Here is a 14365-nt window from a genome sequence, read left to right on the forward strand (position 1 = left end):
CGGCTCTCCCTTTTTCGGCGCGACTGCGGGCAAAACGCTGAGGGGGCACCCGGATTTGAACCGAGGACCTCTCGATCTGCAGTCGAATGCTCTGCCACGGAGCTATACCCCCCTTGCCTTGCCCTCGGTGTTTGAATTTTTTTATTTTTTTTTGTGCTAAACCGGCTCGACGGCATCGGTAAAGACACTCGCCGGCTCTCCCTTTTTCGGCGCGACTGCGGGCAAAACGCTGAGGGGGCACCCGGATTTGAACCGAGGACCTCTCGATCTGCAGTCGAATGCTCTGCCACGGAGCTATACCCCCCTTGCCTTGCCCTCGGTGTTTGAATTTTTTTATTTTTTTTTGTGCTAAACCGGCTCGACGGCATCGGTAAAGACACTCGCCGGCTCTCCCTTTTTCGGCGCGACTGCGGGCAAAACGCTGAGGGGGCACCCGGATTTGAACCGAGGACCTCTCGATCTGCAGTCGAATGCTCTGCCACTGAGCTATACCCCCCTTGCCTTGCCCTCGGTGTTTGAATTTTTTTATTTTTTTTTGTGCTAAACCGGCTCGACGGCATCGGTAAAGACACTCGCCGGCTCTCCCTTTTTCGGCGCGACTGCGGGCAAAACGCTGAGGGGGCACCCGGATTTGAACCGAGGACCTCTCGATCTGCAGTCGAATGCTCTGCCACTGAGCTATACCCCCCTTGCCTTGCCCTCGGTGTTTGAATTTTTTTATTTTTTTTTGTGCTAAACCGGCTCGACGGCATCGGTAAAGACACTCGCCGGCTCTCCCTTTTTCGGCGCGACTGCGGGCAAAACGCTGAGGGGGCACCCGGATTTGAACCGAGGACCTCTCGATCTGCAGTCGAATGCTCTGCCACTGAGCTATACCCCCCTTGCCTTGTCCTTGGTGTTTGAATTTTTTATTTTTTTTTTTTTTTTTGGGTTAAACCGGCTCGACGGCATCGGTAAAGACACTCGCCGGCTCTCCCTTTTTCGGCGCGACTGCGGGCAAAACGCTGAGGGGGCACCCGGATTTGAACCGAGGACCTCTCGATCTGCAGTCGAATGCTCTGCCACTGAGCTATACCCCCCTTGCCTTGTCCTTGGTGTTTGAATTTTTTATTTTTTTTTTTTTTTTTTTTTGGGTTAAACCGGCTCGACGGCATCGGTAAAGACACTCGCCGGCTCTCCCTTTTTCGGCGCGACTGCGGGCAAAACGCTGAGGGGGCACCCGGATTTGAACCGAGGACCTCTCGATCTGCAGTCGAATGCTCTGCCACTGAGCTATACCCCCCTTGCCTTGTCCTCGGTGTTTGAATTTTTTTTTTTTTTTTTTTGTGCTAGACCGGCTCGACGGCATCGGTAAAGACACTCGCCAGCTCTCCCTTTTTCGGCGCGACTGCGGGCAAAACGCTGAGGGGGCACCCGGATTTGAACCGAGGACCTCTCGATCTGCAGTCGAATGCTCTGCCACTGAGCTATACCCCCCTTGCTTTGTCCTCGGTGTTTGAATTTTTTTTTTTTTTGTGCTAAACCGGCTCGACGGCATCGGTAAAGACACTCGCCGGCTCTCCCTTTTTCGGCGCGACTGCGGGCAAAACGCTGAGGGGGCACCCGGATTTGAACCGAGGACCTCTCGATCTGCAGTCGAATGCTCTGCCACTGAGCTATACCCCCCTTGCCTTGTCCTCGGTGTTTGAATTTTTTTTTTTTGGTGCTAAAACGGCTCGACGGCATCGGTAAAGACACTCGCCGGCTCTCCCTTTTTCGGCGCGACTGCGGGCAAAGCGCTGAGGGGGCACCCGGATTTGAACAGAGGACCTCTCGATCTGCAGTCGAATGCTCTGCCACTGAGCTATACCCCCTTTGCCTTGTCCTCGGTGTTTGAATTTTTTTTTTTTTTTTGTGCTAAACCGGCTCGACGGCATCGGTAAAGACACTCGCCGGCTCTCCCTTTTTCGGCGCGACTGCGGGCAAAACGCTGAGGGGGCACCCGGATTTGAACCGAGGACCTCTCGATCTGCAGTCGAATGCTCTGCCACTGAGCTATACCCCCCTTGCCTTGTCCTTGGTGTTTGAATTTTTTATTTTTTTTTTTTTTTTTTTTGGGTTAAACCGGCTCGACGGCATCGGTAAAGACACTCGCCGGCTCTCCCTTTTTCGGCGCGACTGCGGGCAAAACGCTGAGGGGGCACCCGGATTTGAACCGAGGACCTCTCGATCTGCAGTCGAATGCTCTGCCACTGAGCTATACCCCCCTTGCCTTGTCCTTGGTGTTTGAATTTTTTATTTTTTTTTTTTTTTTTTTGGGTTAAACCGGCTCGACGGCATCGGTAAAGACACTCGCCGGCTCTCCCTTTTTCGGCGCGACTGCGGGCAAAACGCTGAGGGGGCACCCGGATTTGAACCGAGGACCTCTCGATCTGCAGTCGAATGCTCTGCCACTGAGCTATACCCCCCTTGCCTTGTCCTCGGTGTTTGAATTTTTTTTTTTTTTTTTTTGTGCTAGACCGGCTCGACGGCATCGGTAAAGACACTCGCCAGCTCTCCCTTTTTCGGCGCGACTGCGGGCAAAACGCTGAGGGGGCACCCGGATTTGAACCGAGGACCTCTCGATCTGCAGTCGAATGCTCTGCCACTGAGCTATACCCCCCTTGCCTTGTCCTCGGTGTTTGAATTTTTTTTTTTTTTTTTTTTGTGCTAGACCGGCTCGACGGCATCGGTAAAGACACTCGCCGGCTCTCCCTTTTTCGGCGCGACTGCGGGCAAAACGCTGAGGGGGCACCCGGATTTGAACCGAGGACCTCTCGATCTGCAGTCGAATGCTCTGCCACTGAGCTATACCCCCCTTGCTTTGTCCTCGGTGTTTGAATTTTTTTTTTTTTGTGCTAAACCGGCTCGACGGCATCGGTAAAGACACTCGCCGGCTCTCCCTTTTTCGGCGCGACTGCGGGCAAAACGCTGAGGGGGCACCCGGATTTGAACCGAGGACCTCTCGATCTGCAGTCGAATGCTCTGCCACTGAGCTATACCCCCCTTGCCTTGTCCTCGGTGTTTGAATTTTTTTTTTTTTGGTGCTAAAACGGCTCGACGGCATCGGTAAAGACACTCGCCGGCTCTCCCTTTTTCGGCGCGACTGCGGGCAAAGCGCTGAGGGGGCACCCGGATTTGAACAGAGGACCTCTCGATCTGCAGTCGAATGCTCTGCCACTGAGCTATACCCCCTTTGCCTTGTCCTCGATGTTTGAATTTTTTTTTTTTTTTTGTGCTAAACCGGCTCGACGGCATCGGTAAAGACACTCGCCGGCTCTCCCTTTTTCGGCGCGACTGCGGGCAAAACGCTGAGGGGGCACCCGGATTTGAACCGAGGACCTCTCCATCTGCAGTCGAATGCTCTGCCACTGAGCTATACCCCCCTTGCCTTGTCCTCGGTGTTTGAATTTTTTTTTTTTTTTTTTTGTGCTAAACCGGCTCGACGGCATCGGTAAAGACACTCGCCGGCTCTCCCTTTTTCGGCGCGACTGCGGGCAAAACGCTGAGGGGGCACCCGGATTTGAACCGAGGACCTCTACGATCTGCAGTCGAATGCTCTGCCACTGAGCTATACCCCCCTTACCTTGTCCTCGGTGTTTGAATTTTTTTTTTTTTTTTTTTATTTTTTGGGTTAAACCGGCTCGACGGCATCGGTAAAGACACTCGCCGGCTCTCCCTTTTTCGGCGCGACTGCGGGCAAAACGCTGAGGGGGCACCCGGATTTGAACCGAGGACCTCTCGATCTGCAGTCGAATGCTCTGCCACTGAGCTATACCCCCCTTGCTTTGTCCTCGGTGTTTGAAATTTTTTTTTTTTTTTTTTTGTGCTAAACCGGCTCGACGGCATCGGTAAAGACACTCGCCGGCTCTCCCTTTTTCGGCGCGACTGCGGGCAAAACGCTGAGGGGGCACCCGGATTTGAACCGAGGACCTCTCGATCTGCAGTCGAATGCTCTGCCACTGAGCTATACCCCCCTTGCTTTATCCTCGGTGTTTGAATTTTTTTTTTTTTTTTTTTGTGCTAAACCGGCTCGACGGCATCGGTAAAGACACTCGCCGGCTCTCCCTTTTTCGGCGCGACTGCGGGCAAAACGCTGAGGGGGCACCCGGATTTGAACCGAGGACCTCTACGATCTGCAGTCGAATGCTCTGCCACTGAGCTATACCCCCCTTGCCTTGTCCTCGGTGTTTGAATTTTATTTTTTTTGTGCTAAACCGGCTCGACGGCATCGGTAAAGACACTCGCCGGCTCTCCCTTTTTCGGCGCGACTGCGGGCAAAACGCTGAGGGGGCACCCGGATTTGAACCGAGGACCTCTACGATCTGCAGTCGAATGCTCTGCCACTGAGCTATACCCCCCTTGCCTTGTCCTCGGTGTTTGAATTTTTTTATTTTTTTTTGTGCTAAACCGGCTCGACGGCATCGGTAAAGACACTCGACGGCTCTCCCTTTTTCGGCGCGACTGCGGGCAAAACGCTGAGGGGGCACCCGGATTTGAACCGAGGACCTCTCGATCTGCAGTCGAATGCTCTGCCACTGAGCTATACCCCTTTGCCTTGTCCTCATTGTTTGAATTTTTTTATTTTTTTTTGTGCTAAACCGGCTCGACGGCTCTCCCTTTTTCGGCGCGACTGCGGGCAAAACGCTGAGGGGGCACCCGGATTTGAACCGAGGACCTCTCGATCTGCAGTCGAATGCTCTGCCACGGAGCTATACCCCCCTTGCCTTGCCCTCGGTGTTTGAATTTTTTTATTTTTTTTTGTGCTAAACCGGCTCGACGGCATCGGTAAAGACACTCGCCGGCTCTCCCTTTTTCGGCGCGACTGCGGGCAAAACGCTGAGGGGGCACCCGGATTTGAACCGAGGACCTCTCGATCTGCAGTCGAATGCTCTGCCACGGAGCTATACCCCCCTTGCCTTGCCCTCGGTGTTTGAATTTTTTTATTTTTTTTTGTGCTAAACCGGCTCGACGGCATCGGTAAAGACACTCGCCGGCTCTCCCTTTTTCGGCGCGACTGCGGGCAAAACGCTGAGGGGGCACCCGGATTTGAACCGAGGACCTCTCGATCTGCAGTCGAATGCTCTGCCACGGAGCTATACCCCCCTTGCCTTGCCCTCGGTGTTTGAATTTTTTTATTTTTTTTTGTGCTAAACCGGCTCGACGGCATCGGTAAAGACACTCGCCGGCTCTCCCTTTTTCGGCGCGACTGCGGGCAAAACGCTGAGGGGGCACCCGGATTTGAACCGAGGACCTCTCGATCTGCAGTCGAATGCTCTGCCACGGAGCTATACCCCCCTTGCCTTGCCCTCGGTGTTTGAATTTTTTTATTTTTTTTTGTGCTAAACCGGCTCGACGGCATCGGTAAAGACACTCGCCGGCTCTCCCTTTTTCGGCGCGACTGCGGGCAAAACGCTGAGGGGGCACCCGGATTTGAACCGAGGACCTCTCGATCTGCAGTCGAATGCTCTGCCACTGAGCTATACCCCCCTTGCCTTGCCCTCGGTGTTTGAATTTTTTTATTTTTTTTTGTGCTAAACCGGCTCGACGGCATCGGTAAAGACACTCGCCGGCTCTCCCTTTTTCGGCGCGACTGCGGGCAAAACGCTGAGGGGGCACCCGGATTTGAACCGAGGACCTCTCGATCTGCAGTCGAATGCTCTGCCACTGAGCTATACCCCCCTTGCCTTGTCCTCGGTGTTTGAATTTTTTTTTTTTTTTTTTTTGTGCTAGACCGGCTCGACGGCATCGGTAAAGACACTCGCCGGCTCTCCCTTTTTCGGCGCGACTGCGGGCAAAACGCTGAGGGGGCACCCGGATTTGAACCGAGGACCTCTCGATCTGCAGTCGAATGCTCTGCCACTGAGCTATACCCCCCTTGCTTTGTCCTCGGTGTTTGAATTTTTTTTTTTTTTGTGCTAAACCGGCTCGACGGCATCGGTAAAGACACTCGCCGGCTCTCCCTTTTTCGGCGCGACTGCGGGCAAAACGCTGAGGGGGCACCCGGATTTGAACCGAGGACCTCTCGATCTGCAGTCGAATGCTCTGCCACTGAGCTATACCCCCCTTGCCTTGTCCTCGGTGTTTGAATTTTTTTTTTTTTGGTGCTAAAACGGCTCGACGGCATCGGTAAAGACACTCGCCGGCTCTCCCTTTTTCGGCGCGACTGCGGGCAAAGCGCTGAGGGGGCACCCGGATTTGAACAGAGGACCTCTCGATCTGCAGTCGAATGCTCTGCCACTGAGCTATACCCCCTTTGCCTTGTCCTCGATGTTTGAATTTTTTTTTTTTTTTTGTGCTAAACCGGCTCGACGGCATCGGTAAAGACACTCGCTGGCTCTCCCTTTTTCGGCGCGACTGCGGGCAAAACGCTGAGGGGGCACCCGGATTTGAACCGAGGACCTCTCCATCTGCAGTCGAATGCTCTGCCACTGAGCTATACCCCCCTTGCCTTGTCCTCGGTGTTTGAATTTTTTTTTTTTTTTTTTTGTGCTAAACCGGCTCGACGGCATCGGTAAAGACACTCGCCGGCTCTCCCTTTTTCGGCGCGACTGCGGGCAAAACGCTGAGGGGGCACCCGGATTTGAACCGAGGACCTCTACGATCTGCAGTCGAATGCTCTGCCACTGAGCTATACCCCCCTTGCCTTGTCCTCGGTGTTTGAATTTTTTTTTTTTTTTTTTTTATTTTTTGGGTTAAACCGGCTCGACGGCATCGGTAAAGACACTCGCCGGCTCTCCCTTTTTCGGCGCGACTGCGGGCAAAACGCTGAGGGGGCACCCGGATTTGAACCGAGGACCTCTCGATCTGCAGTCGAATGCTCTGCCACTGAGCTATACCCCCCTTGCTTTGTCCTCGGTGTTTGAAATTTTTTTTTTTTTTTTTGTGCTAAACCGGCTCGACGGCATCGGTAAAGACACTCGCCGGCTCTCCCTTTTTCGGCGCGACTGCGGGCAAAACGCTGAGGGGGCACCCGGATTTGAACCGAGGACCTCTCGATCTGCAGTCGAATGCTCTGCCACTGAGCTATACCCCCCTTGCTTTATCCTCGGTGTTTGAATTTTTTTTTTTTTTTTTTTTGTGCTAAACCGGCTCGACGGCATCGGTAAAGACACTCGCCGGCTCTCCCTTTTTCGGCGCGACTGCGGGCAAAACGCTGAGGGGGCACCCGGATTTGAACCGAGGACCTCTACGATCTGCAGTCGAATGCTCTGCCACTGAGCTATACCCCCCTTGCCTTGTCCTCGGTGTTTGAATTTTATTTTTTTTGTGCTAAACCGGCTCGACGGCATCGGTAAAGACACTCGCCGGCTCTCCCTTTTTCGGCGCGACTGCGGGCAAAACGCTGAGGGGGCACCCGGATTTGAACCGAGGACCTCTACGATCTGCAGTCGAATGCTCTGCCACTGAGCTATACCCCCCTTGCCTTGTCCTCGGTGTTTGAATTTTTTTATTTTTTTTTGTGCTAAACCGGCTCGACGGCATCGGTAAAGACACTCGACGGCTCTCCCTTTTTCGGCGCGACTGCGGGCAAAACGCTGAGGGGGCACCCGGATTTGAACCGAGGACCTCTCGATCTGCAGTCGAATGCTCTGCCACTGAGCTATACCCCTTTGCCTTGTCCTCATTGTTTGAATTTTTTTATTTTTTTTTGTGCTAAACCGGCTCGACGGCTCTCCCTTTTTCGGCGCGACTGCGGGCAAAACGCTGAGGGGGCACCCGGATTTGAACCGAGGACCTCTCGATCTGCAGTCGAATGCTCTGCCACGGAGCTATACCCCCCTTGCCTTGCCCTCGGTGTTTGAATTTTTTTATTTTTTTTTGTGCTAAACCGGCTCGACGGCATCGGTAAAGACACTCGCCGGCTCTCCCTTTTTCGGCGCGACTGCGGGCAAAACGCTGAGGGGGCACCCGGATTTGAACCGAGGACCTCTCGATCTGCAGTCGAATGCTCTGCCACGGAGCTATACCCCCCTTGCCTTGCCCTCGGTGTTTGAATTTTTTTATTTTTTTTTGTGCTAAACCGGCTCGACGGCATCGGTAAAGACACTCGCCGGCTCTCCCTTTTTCGGCGCGACTGCGGGCAAAACGCTGAGGGGGCACCCGGATTTGAACCGAGGACCTCTCGATCTGCAGTCGAATGCTCTGCCACGGAGCTATACCCCCCTTGCCTTGCCCTCGGTGTTTGAATTTTTTTATTTTTTTTTGTGCTAAACCGGCTCGACGGCATCGGTAAAGACACTCGCCGGCTCTCCCTTTTTCGGCGCGACTGCGGGCAAAACGCTGAGGGGGCACCCGGATTTGAACCGAGGACCTCTCGATCTGCAGTCGAATGCTCTGCCACGGAGCTATACCCCCCTTGCCTTGCCCTCGGTGTTTGAATTTTTTTATTTTTTTTTGTGCTAAACCGGCTCGACGGCATCGGTAAAGACACTCGCCGGCTCTCCCTTTTTCGGCGCGACTGCGGGCAAAACGCTGAGGGGGCACCCGGATTTGAACCGAGGACCTCTCGATCTGCAGTCGAATGCTCTGCCACTGAGCTATACCCCCCTTGCCTTGCCCTCGGTGTTTGAATTTTTTTATTTTTTTTTGTGCTAAACCGGCTCGACGGCATCGGTAAAGACACTCGCCGGCTCTCCCTTTTTCGGCGCGACTGCGGGCAAAACGCTGAGGGGGCACCCGGATTTGAACCGAGGACCTCTCGATCTGCAGTCGAATGCTCTGCCACTGAGCTATACCCCCCTTGCCTTGCCCTCGGTGTTTGAATTTTTTTATTTTTTTTTGTGCTAAACCGGCTCGACGGCATCGGTAAAGACACTCGCCGGCTCTCCCTTTTTCGGCGCGACTGCGGGCAAAACGCTGAGGGGGCACCCGGATTTGAACCGAGGACCTCTCGATCTGCAGTCGAATGCTCTGCCACTGAGCTATACCCCCCTTGCCTTGTCCTTGGTGTTTGAATTTTTTATTTTTATTTTTTTTTTTTTTGGGTTAAACCGGCTCGACGGCATCGGTAAAGACACTCGCCGGCTCTCCCTTTTTCGGCGCGACTGCGGGCAAAACGCTGAGGGGGCACCCGGATTTGAACCGAGGACCTCTCGATCTGCAGTCGAATGCTCTGCCACTGAGCTATACCCCCCTTGCCTTGTCCTCGGTGTTTGAATTTTTTTTTTTTTTTTTTTGTGCTAGACCGGCTCGACGGCATCGGTAAAGACACTCGCCAGCTCTCCCTTTTTCGGCGCGACTGCGGGCAAAACGCTGAGGGGGCACCCGGATTTGAACCGAGGACCTCTCGATCTGCAGTCGAATGCTCTGCCACTGAGCTATACCCCCCTTGCCTTGTCCTCGGTGTTTGAATTTTTTTTTTTTTTTTTTTTGTGCTAGACCGGCTCGACGGCATCGGTAAAGACACTCGCCAGCTCTCCCTTTTTCGGCGCGACTGCGGGCAAAACGCTGAGGGGGCACCCGGATTTGAACCGAGGACCTCTCGATCTGCAGTCGAATGCTCTGCCACTGAGCTATACCCCCCTTGCTTTGTCCTCGGTGTTTGAATTTTTTACTTTTTTTTGTGCTAAACCGGCTCGACGGCATCGGTAAAGACACTCGCCGGCTCTCCCTTTTTCGGCGCGACTGCGGGCAAAACGCTGAGGGGGCACCCGGATTTGAACCGAGGACCTCTCGATCTGCAGTCGAATGCTCTGCCACTGAGCTATACCCCCCTTGCTTTGTCCTCGGTGTTTGAATTTTTTTTTTTTTTTGTGCTAAACCGGCTCGACGGCATCGGTAAAGACACTCGCCGGCTCTCCCTTTTTCGGCGCGACTGCGGGCAAAACGCTGAGGGGGCACCCGGATTTGAACCGAGGACCTCTCGATCTGCAGTCGAATGCTCTGCCACTGAGCTATACCCCCCTTGCCTTGTCCTCGGTGTTTGAATTTTTTATTTTTTTGGTGCTAAAACGGCTCGACGGCATCGGTAAAGACACTCGCCGGCTCTCCCTTTTTCGGCGCGACTGCGGGCAAAGCGCTGAGGGGGCACCCGGATTTGAACAGAGGACCTCTCGATCTGCAGTCGAATGCTCTGCCACTGAGCTATACCCCCTTTGCCTTGTCCTTGGTGTTTGAATTTTTTTTTTTTTTTTGTGCTAAACCGGCTCGACGGCATCGGTAAAGACACTCGCCGGCTCTCCCTTTTTCGGCGCGACTGCGGGCAAAACGCTGAGGGGGCACCCGGATTTGAACCGAGGACCTCTCGATCTGCAGTCGAATGCTCTGCCACTGAGCTATACCCCCCTTGCCTTGTCCTCGGTGTTTGAATTTTTTTTTTTTTTTTTTTTTTTTTGTGCTAAACCGGCTCGACGGCATCGGTAAAGACACTCGCCGGCTCTCCCTTTTTCGGCGCGACTGCGGGCAAAACGCTGAGGGGGCACCCGGATTTGAACCGAGGACCTCTACGATCTGCAGTCGAATGCTCTGCCACTGAGCTATACCCCCCTTGCCTTGTCCTCGGTGTTTGAATTTTTTTATTTTTTTTTGTGCTAAACCGGCTCGACGGCATCGGTAAAGACACTCGCCGGCTCTCTCTTTTTCGGCGCGACTGCGGGCAAAACGCTGAGGGGGCACCCGGATTTGAACCGAGGACCTCTACGATCTGCAGTCGAATGCTCTGCCACTGAGCTATACCCCCCTTGCCTTGTCCTCGGTGTTTGAATTTTTTTATTTTTTTTTGTGCTAAACCGGCTCGACGGCATCGGTAAAGACACTCGCCGGCTCTCCCTTTTTCGGCGCGACTGCGGGCAAAACGCTGAGGGGGCACCCGGATTTGAACCGAGGACCTCTACGATCTGCAGTCGAATGCTCTGCCACTGAGCTATACCCCCCTTGCCTTGTCCTCGGTGTTTGAATTTTTTTTTTTTTTTTTTTTTTTTTTGGGTTAAACCGGCTCGACGGCATCGGTAAAGACACTCGCCGGCTCTCCCTTTTTCGGCGCGACTGCGGGCAAAACGCTGAGGGGGCACCCGGATTTGAACCGAGGACCTCTCGATCTGCAGTCGAATGCTCTGCCACTGAGCTATACCCCCCTTGCTTTGACCTCGGTGTTTGAAATTTTTTTTTTTTTTTTTTTGTGCTAAACCGGCTCGACGGCATCGGTAAAGACACTCGCCGGCTCTCCCTTTTTCGGCGCGACTGCGGGCAAAACGCTGAGGGGGCACCCGGATTTGAACCGAGGACCTCTCGATCTGCAGTCGAATGCTCTGCCACTGAGCAATACCCCCCTTGCTTTATCCTCGGTGTTTGAATTTTTTTTTTTTTTTTTTTTGTGCTAAACCGGCTCGACGGCATCGGTAAAGACACTCGCCGGCTCTCCCTTTTTCGGCGCGACTGCGGGCAAAACGCTGAGGGGGCACCCGGATTTGAACCGAGGACCTCTCGATCTGCAGTCGAATGCTCTGCCACTGAGCTATACCCCCCTTGCCTTGTCCTCGGTGTTTGAATTTTTTTTTTTTTTTGTGCTAAACCGGCTCGACGGCATCGGTAAAGACACTCGCCGGCTCTCCCTTTTTCGGCGCGACTGCGAGCAAAACGCTGAGGGGGCACCCGGATTTGAACCGAGGACCTCTCGATCTGCAGTCGAATGCTCTGCCACTGAGCTATACCCCCCTTGCCTTGTCCTCGGTGTTTGAATTTTTTTTATTTATTTATTTTTTTTTGTGCTAAACCGGCTCGACGGCATCGGTAAAGACACTCGCCGGCTCTCCCTTTTTCGGCGCGACTGCGGGCAAAACGCTGAGGGGGCACCCGGATTTGAACCGAGGACCTCTCGATCTGCAGTCGAATGCTCTGCCACTGAGCTATACCCCCTTGCCTTGTCCTCGGTGTTTGAATTTTATTTTTTTTGTGCTAAACCGGCTCGACGGCATCGGTAAAGACACTCGCCGGCTCTCCCTTTTTCGGCGCGACTGCGGGCAAAACGCTGAGGGGGCACCCGGATTTGAACCGAGGACCTCTACGATCTGCAGTCGAATGCTCTGCCACTGAGCTATACCCCCCTTGCCTTGTCCTCGGTGTTTGAATTTTATTTTTTTTGTGCTAAACCGGCTCGACGGCATCGGTAAAGACACTCGCCGGCTCTCCCTTTTTCGGCGCGACTGCGGGCAAAACGCTGAGGGGGCACCCGGATTTGAACCGAGGACCTCTACGATCTGCAGTCGAATGCTCTGCCACTGAGCTATACCCCCCTTGCCTTGTCCTCGGTGTTTGAATTTTTTTATTTTTTTTTGTGCTAAACCGGCTCGACGGCATCGGTAAAGACACTCGACGGCTCTCCCTTTTTCGGCGCGACTGCGGGCAAAACGCTGAGGGGGCACCCGGATTTGAACCGAGGACCTCTCGATCTGCAGTCGAATGCTCTGCCACTGAGCTATACCCCTTTGCCTTGTCCTCGGTGTTTGAATTTTTTTATTTTTTTTTGTGCTAAACCGGCTCGACGGCTCTCCCTTTTTCGGCGCGACTGCGGGCAAAATGCTGAGGGGGCACCCGGATTTGAACCGAGGACCTCTCGATCTGCAGTCGAATGCTCTGCCACTGAGCTATACCCCCCTTGCTTTGTCCTCGGTGTTTGAAATTTTTTATTTATTTTTTTTTGTGCTAAACCGGCTCGACGGCATCGGTAAAGACACTCGCCGGCTCTCCCTTTTTCGGCGCGACTGCGGGCAAAACGCTGAGGGGGCACCCGGATTTGAACCGAGGACCTCTCGATCTGCAGTCGAATGCTCTGCCACTGAGCTATACCCCCCTTGCCTTGTCCTCGGTGTTTGAATTTTTTTTTTTTTTTTTGGGTTAAACCGGCTCGACGGCATCGGTAAAGACACTCGCCGGCTCTCCCTTTTTCGGCGCGACTGCGGGCAAAACGCTGAGGGGGCACCCGGATTTGAACCGAGGACCTCTCGATCTGCAGTCGAATGCTCTGCCACTGAGCTATACCCCCCTTGCTTTGTCCTCGGTGTTTGAAATTTTTTATTTATTTTTTTTTGTGCTAAACCGGCTCGACGGCATCGGTAAAGACACTCGCCGGCTCTCCCTTTTTCGGCGCGACTGCGGGCAAAACGCTGAGGGGGCACCCGGATTTGAACCGAGGACCTCTCGATCTGCAGTCGAATGCTCTGCCACTGAGCTATACCCCCCTTGCCTTGTCCTCGGTGTTTGAATTTTTTTTTTTTGGGTTAAACCGGCTCGACGGCATCGGTAAAGACACTCGCCGGCTCTCCCTTTTTCGGCGCGACTGCGGGCAAAACGCTGAGGGGGCACCCGGATTTGAACCGAGGACCTCTCGATCTGCAGTCGAATGCTCTGCCACTGAGCTATACCCCCCTTGCTTTGTCCTCGGTGTTTGAAATTTTTTATTTATTTTTTTTTGTGCTAAACCGGCTCGACGGCATCGGTAAAGACACTCGCCGGCTCTCCCTTTTTCGGCGCGACTGCGGGCAAAACGCTGAGGGGGCACCCGGATTTGAACAGAGGACCTCTCGATCTGCAGTCGAATGCTCTGCCACTGAGCTATACCCCCCTTGCCTTGTACTCGGTGTTTGAATTTTTTTTATTATTTTTTTTTTTTGTGCTAAACCGGCTCGACGGCATCGGTAAAGACACTCGCCGGCTCTCCCTTTTTCGGCGCGACTGCGGGCAAAACGCTGAGGGGGCACCCGGATTTGAACCGAGGACCTCTCGATCTGCAGCCGAATGCTCTGCCACTGAGCTATACCCCCCTTGCCTTGTCCTCGGTGTTTGAATTTTTTTTTTTTTTTTTTTTTTGTGCTAGACCGGCTCGACGGCATCGGTAAAGACCCTCGCCGGCTCTCCCTTTTTTGGCGCGACTGCGGGCAAAACGCTGAGGGGGCACCCGGATTTGAACCGAGGACCTCTCGATCTGCAGTCGAATGCTCTGCCACTGACCTATACCCCCCTTGCTTTATCCTCGGTGTTTGAATTTTTTTTTTTTTTTTTTTGTGCTAAACCGGCTCGACGGCATCGGTAAAGACACTCGCCGGCTCTCCCTTTTTCGGCGCGACTGCGGGCAAAACGCTGAGGGGGCACCCGGATTTGAACCGAGGACCTCTCGATCTGCAGTCGAATGCTCTGCCACTGAGCTATACCCCCCTTGCCTTGTCCTCGGTGTTTGAATTTTTTTTTTTTTTTTTGTGCTAAACCGGCTCGACGGCATCGGTAAAGACACTCGCCGGCTCTCCCTTTTTCGGCGCGACTGCGAGCAAAACGCTGAGGGGGCACCCGGATTTGAACCGAGGACCTCTCGATCTGCAGTCGAATGCTCTGCCACTGAGCTATACCCCCCTTG

At 53.6% G+C, this 14365-nt stretch overlaps 41 non-coding genes across 41 annotated transcripts; all 41 read right to left on the reverse strand.

Moving 5' to 3' along the window:
- Nucleotides 1-424: 424 nt before the first annotated feature.
- Nucleotides 425-496, reverse strand: TRNAC-GCA (transfer RNA cysteine (anticodon GCA)). The gene has a single exon. It is a non-coding gene; the product is annotated as a tRNA-Cys (tRNA).
- A 120-nt stretch (nt 497-616) lies between these two features.
- On the reverse strand, nt 617-688 carry TRNAC-GCA (transfer RNA cysteine (anticodon GCA)). The gene has a single exon. It is a non-coding gene; the product is annotated as a tRNA-Cys (tRNA).
- Nucleotides 689-808: 120 nt separating this feature from the next.
- On the reverse strand, nt 809-880 carry TRNAC-GCA (transfer RNA cysteine (anticodon GCA)). The gene has a single exon. It is a non-coding gene; the product is annotated as a tRNA-Cys (tRNA).
- A 127-nt stretch (nt 881-1007) lies between these two features.
- TRNAC-GCA (transfer RNA cysteine (anticodon GCA)) lies at nt 1008-1079 on the reverse strand. The gene has a single exon. It is a non-coding gene; the product is annotated as a tRNA-Cys (tRNA).
- Nucleotides 1080-1210: 131 nt separating this feature from the next.
- On the reverse strand, nt 1211-1282 carry TRNAC-GCA (transfer RNA cysteine (anticodon GCA)). The gene has a single exon. It is a non-coding gene; the product is annotated as a tRNA-Cys (tRNA).
- Nucleotides 1283-1404: 122 nt separating this feature from the next.
- Nucleotides 1405-1476, reverse strand: TRNAC-GCA (transfer RNA cysteine (anticodon GCA)). Its single transcript has one exon. It is a non-coding gene; the product is annotated as a tRNA-Cys (tRNA).
- A 117-nt stretch (nt 1477-1593) lies between these two features.
- Nucleotides 1594-1665, reverse strand: TRNAC-GCA (transfer RNA cysteine (anticodon GCA)). The gene has a single exon. It is a non-coding gene; the product is annotated as a tRNA-Cys (tRNA).
- Nucleotides 1666-1972: 307 nt separating this feature from the next.
- TRNAC-GCA (transfer RNA cysteine (anticodon GCA)) lies at nt 1973-2044 on the reverse strand. Its single transcript has one exon. It is a non-coding gene; the product is annotated as a tRNA-Cys (tRNA).
- Nucleotides 2045-2174: 130 nt separating this feature from the next.
- Nucleotides 2175-2246, reverse strand: TRNAC-GCA (transfer RNA cysteine (anticodon GCA)). Its single transcript has one exon. It is a non-coding gene; the product is annotated as a tRNA-Cys (tRNA).
- Nucleotides 2247-2375: 129 nt separating this feature from the next.
- Nucleotides 2376-2447, reverse strand: TRNAC-GCA (transfer RNA cysteine (anticodon GCA)). The gene has a single exon. It is a non-coding gene; the product is annotated as a tRNA-Cys (tRNA).
- A 122-nt stretch (nt 2448-2569) lies between these two features.
- On the reverse strand, nt 2570-2641 carry TRNAC-GCA (transfer RNA cysteine (anticodon GCA)). The gene has a single exon. It is a non-coding gene; the product is annotated as a tRNA-Cys (tRNA).
- Nucleotides 2642-2764: 123 nt separating this feature from the next.
- Nucleotides 2765-2836, reverse strand: TRNAC-GCA (transfer RNA cysteine (anticodon GCA)). Its single transcript has one exon. It is a non-coding gene; the product is annotated as a tRNA-Cys (tRNA).
- A 116-nt stretch (nt 2837-2952) lies between these two features.
- Nucleotides 2953-3024, reverse strand: TRNAC-GCA (transfer RNA cysteine (anticodon GCA)). The gene has a single exon. It is a non-coding gene; the product is annotated as a tRNA-Cys (tRNA).
- A 704-nt stretch (nt 3025-3728) lies between these two features.
- On the reverse strand, nt 3729-3800 carry TRNAC-GCA (transfer RNA cysteine (anticodon GCA)). Its single transcript has one exon. It is a non-coding gene; the product is annotated as a tRNA-Cys (tRNA).
- A 123-nt stretch (nt 3801-3923) lies between these two features.
- TRNAC-GCA (transfer RNA cysteine (anticodon GCA)) lies at nt 3924-3995 on the reverse strand. Its single transcript has one exon. It is a non-coding gene; the product is annotated as a tRNA-Cys (tRNA).
- Nucleotides 3996-5436: 1441 nt separating this feature from the next.
- TRNAC-GCA (transfer RNA cysteine (anticodon GCA)) lies at nt 5437-5508 on the reverse strand. The gene has a single exon. It is a non-coding gene; the product is annotated as a tRNA-Cys (tRNA).
- Nucleotides 5509-5628: 120 nt separating this feature from the next.
- On the reverse strand, nt 5629-5700 carry TRNAC-GCA (transfer RNA cysteine (anticodon GCA)). Its single transcript has one exon. It is a non-coding gene; the product is annotated as a tRNA-Cys (tRNA).
- Nucleotides 5701-5823: 123 nt separating this feature from the next.
- On the reverse strand, nt 5824-5895 carry TRNAC-GCA (transfer RNA cysteine (anticodon GCA)). Its single transcript has one exon. It is a non-coding gene; the product is annotated as a tRNA-Cys (tRNA).
- A 117-nt stretch (nt 5896-6012) lies between these two features.
- Nucleotides 6013-6084, reverse strand: TRNAC-GCA (transfer RNA cysteine (anticodon GCA)). Its single transcript has one exon. It is a non-coding gene; the product is annotated as a tRNA-Cys (tRNA).
- A 705-nt stretch (nt 6085-6789) lies between these two features.
- TRNAC-GCA (transfer RNA cysteine (anticodon GCA)) lies at nt 6790-6861 on the reverse strand. The gene has a single exon. It is a non-coding gene; the product is annotated as a tRNA-Cys (tRNA).
- Nucleotides 6862-6982: 121 nt separating this feature from the next.
- TRNAC-GCA (transfer RNA cysteine (anticodon GCA)) lies at nt 6983-7054 on the reverse strand. Its single transcript has one exon. It is a non-coding gene; the product is annotated as a tRNA-Cys (tRNA).
- A 1442-nt stretch (nt 7055-8496) lies between these two features.
- On the reverse strand, nt 8497-8568 carry TRNAC-GCA (transfer RNA cysteine (anticodon GCA)). Its single transcript has one exon. It is a non-coding gene; the product is annotated as a tRNA-Cys (tRNA).
- Nucleotides 8569-8688: 120 nt separating this feature from the next.
- Nucleotides 8689-8760, reverse strand: TRNAC-GCA (transfer RNA cysteine (anticodon GCA)). Its single transcript has one exon. It is a non-coding gene; the product is annotated as a tRNA-Cys (tRNA).
- A 120-nt stretch (nt 8761-8880) lies between these two features.
- Nucleotides 8881-8952, reverse strand: TRNAC-GCA (transfer RNA cysteine (anticodon GCA)). Its single transcript has one exon. It is a non-coding gene; the product is annotated as a tRNA-Cys (tRNA).
- A 130-nt stretch (nt 8953-9082) lies between these two features.
- Nucleotides 9083-9154, reverse strand: TRNAC-GCA (transfer RNA cysteine (anticodon GCA)). The gene has a single exon. It is a non-coding gene; the product is annotated as a tRNA-Cys (tRNA).
- Nucleotides 9155-9276: 122 nt separating this feature from the next.
- On the reverse strand, nt 9277-9348 carry TRNAC-GCA (transfer RNA cysteine (anticodon GCA)). The gene has a single exon. It is a non-coding gene; the product is annotated as a tRNA-Cys (tRNA).
- Nucleotides 9349-9471: 123 nt separating this feature from the next.
- TRNAC-GCA (transfer RNA cysteine (anticodon GCA)) lies at nt 9472-9543 on the reverse strand. Its single transcript has one exon. It is a non-coding gene; the product is annotated as a tRNA-Cys (tRNA).
- A 119-nt stretch (nt 9544-9662) lies between these two features.
- On the reverse strand, nt 9663-9734 carry TRNAC-GCA (transfer RNA cysteine (anticodon GCA)). The gene has a single exon. It is a non-coding gene; the product is annotated as a tRNA-Cys (tRNA).
- Nucleotides 9735-9852: 118 nt separating this feature from the next.
- TRNAC-GCA (transfer RNA cysteine (anticodon GCA)) lies at nt 9853-9924 on the reverse strand. The gene has a single exon. It is a non-coding gene; the product is annotated as a tRNA-Cys (tRNA).
- A 309-nt stretch (nt 9925-10233) lies between these two features.
- TRNAC-GCA (transfer RNA cysteine (anticodon GCA)) lies at nt 10234-10305 on the reverse strand. Its single transcript has one exon. It is a non-coding gene; the product is annotated as a tRNA-Cys (tRNA).
- Nucleotides 10306-11021: 716 nt separating this feature from the next.
- Nucleotides 11022-11093, reverse strand: TRNAC-GCA (transfer RNA cysteine (anticodon GCA)). The gene has a single exon. It is a non-coding gene; the product is annotated as a tRNA-Cys (tRNA).
- A 318-nt stretch (nt 11094-11411) lies between these two features.
- On the reverse strand, nt 11412-11483 carry TRNAC-GCA (transfer RNA cysteine (anticodon GCA)). Its single transcript has one exon. It is a non-coding gene; the product is annotated as a tRNA-Cys (tRNA).
- A 118-nt stretch (nt 11484-11601) lies between these two features.
- On the reverse strand, nt 11602-11673 carry TRNAC-GCA (transfer RNA cysteine (anticodon GCA)). Its single transcript has one exon. It is a non-coding gene; the product is annotated as a tRNA-Cys (tRNA).
- A 129-nt stretch (nt 11674-11802) lies between these two features.
- Nucleotides 11803-11874, reverse strand: TRNAC-GCA (transfer RNA cysteine (anticodon GCA)). The gene has a single exon. It is a non-coding gene; the product is annotated as a tRNA-Cys (tRNA).
- Nucleotides 11875-12540: 666 nt separating this feature from the next.
- TRNAC-GCA (transfer RNA cysteine (anticodon GCA)) lies at nt 12541-12612 on the reverse strand. The gene has a single exon. It is a non-coding gene; the product is annotated as a tRNA-Cys (tRNA).
- A 124-nt stretch (nt 12613-12736) lies between these two features.
- Nucleotides 12737-12808, reverse strand: TRNAC-GCA (transfer RNA cysteine (anticodon GCA)). The gene has a single exon. It is a non-coding gene; the product is annotated as a tRNA-Cys (tRNA).
- Nucleotides 12809-12928: 120 nt separating this feature from the next.
- Nucleotides 12929-13000, reverse strand: TRNAC-GCA (transfer RNA cysteine (anticodon GCA)). Its single transcript has one exon. It is a non-coding gene; the product is annotated as a tRNA-Cys (tRNA).
- Nucleotides 13001-13124: 124 nt separating this feature from the next.
- Nucleotides 13125-13196, reverse strand: TRNAC-GCA (transfer RNA cysteine (anticodon GCA)). Its single transcript has one exon. It is a non-coding gene; the product is annotated as a tRNA-Cys (tRNA).
- A 115-nt stretch (nt 13197-13311) lies between these two features.
- Nucleotides 13312-13383, reverse strand: TRNAC-GCA (transfer RNA cysteine (anticodon GCA)). Its single transcript has one exon. It is a non-coding gene; the product is annotated as a tRNA-Cys (tRNA).
- A 714-nt stretch (nt 13384-14097) lies between these two features.
- Nucleotides 14098-14169, reverse strand: TRNAC-GCA (transfer RNA cysteine (anticodon GCA)). Its single transcript has one exon. It is a non-coding gene; the product is annotated as a tRNA-Cys (tRNA).
- Nucleotides 14170-14289: 120 nt separating this feature from the next.
- On the reverse strand, nt 14290-14361 carry TRNAC-GCA (transfer RNA cysteine (anticodon GCA)). The gene has a single exon. It is a non-coding gene; the product is annotated as a tRNA-Cys (tRNA).
- Between the last annotated feature and the right edge of the window lie 4 nt (nt 14362-14365).

Source organism: Lithobates pipiens, unplaced genomic scaffold (genome assembly GCF_037356315.1).
Source record: "Lithobates pipiens isolate NorthernLeopardFrog02 unplaced genomic scaffold, aLitPip1_a1.2 Scaffold_22, whole genome shotgun sequence".
Lineage (NCBI taxonomy): Eukaryota > Metazoa > Chordata > Amphibia > Anura > Ranidae > Lithobates > Lithobates pipiens.